This window comes from Sapajus apella, unplaced genomic scaffold (assembly GCF_009761245.1).
Source record: "Sapajus apella isolate SASKATOON/1434 unplaced genomic scaffold, GSC_monkey_1.0 scaffold68, whole genome shotgun sequence".
NCBI lineage: Eukaryota > Metazoa > Chordata > Mammalia > Primates > Cebidae > Sapajus > Sapajus apella.
In genome coordinates this window covers 700,373-701,379 of record NW_022437008.1, presented here as the reverse complement: position 1 = coordinate 701,379, position 1,007 = coordinate 700,373, and the positions used below count along the sequence as shown (strand labels likewise).

Below are 1,007 nucleotides of genomic sequence, written 5' to 3'. Positions count from 1 at the left end.
TCTGCTATTGGGAAGAATTTATTATCACTAAGTGGCCCTGACAGATCTGGGAGGAGGGGGTGACACTAACGGGGCTGCTACAATCAGCTCCCCTAGAGGCAGTGATTAAGGGCTCATTACCCGCTGGGGTTGGTGGGAGCCTGGGAAAGGCAGCAGGGGGAGGATTGGGTTAGGGGGCGGGGGGTGTGGCAGTCTAGAGGGAAGAAGAGTGGGACACCCCCGGGGGGTGTCCAAGGGGGCCTGGCCTGGAGAAGAGTGAGGTTACCTCCCCGCCCCCAACCAGGGGGAAGATGACTAAGGAATCCCCCAGGAGGGCTGAAGAATGTCCCAGGGAAGTGAGGAGAAACCCTGGAGCTGGACGCACTGCAGGTGGCGGCAGCCTGGCAGGGGAGGGGGTGTCACGGCTTCTCCAGCTGGACATCTCCTACGTGGAGGCTGCCCACATCCTGGTAGGTGCCCTGGAGGCCCCGGGAGATGTCCTCATACATGGAGCAGTCATCGAGGTTCAGGCCCTGGGGTGGAAACGAGGCAGTGAACATCAGCACTCTGGCACCTGGGGTCCCTGTCCCCAACCCCTCCTAGAGGGAACCCCATGCTGTTCTTTCTGGGACCCTCCCCCCACCCAACCGCTAACACACCTGCCCCTACCCTGCCCCCACCCTTCACTCACTTCATAAAGGTTTTCATCTTCATATTCATCCCCAGCATCCAAGCCGAGCTTCTCATTGTGCCATCGTTTCTGTAGGGGTGCGTGGAGTGGGTGACTCAGTGAGCAGGGGGAGGTGAATATCTTTTGGACCCTCCTGGATGCCAGGAGGTGCCTTTTCAGAAAGGGTAAGAGATGTGCCCAAGGCCACATACTGGTTACATAGCAGTTACCTCTGAGTCTACAACTGTTTTTTCCTTTTTTTTTTTTTTTTTGAGACAGAGTTTCGCTCTTGTTACCCAGGCTGGAGTGCAATGGCGCGATCTTGGCTCACCGCAACCTCCGCCTCCTGGGTTCAGGC

The 1,007-nt window shown here is 57.6% G+C and overlaps 1 long non-coding RNA gene across 1 annotated transcript; it reads right to left on the bottom strand.

Moving 5' to 3' along the window:
- On the bottom strand, window positions 1-742 carry LOC116530868. Its single transcript, XR_004260157.1, has 2 exons — window positions 671-742; window positions 1-512 (listed from the first exon to the last, which is right to left on the bottom strand). It is a non-coding gene; the product is annotated as an uncharacterized LOC116530868 (long non-coding RNA).
- Window positions 743-1,007: the final 265 nt, after the last annotated feature.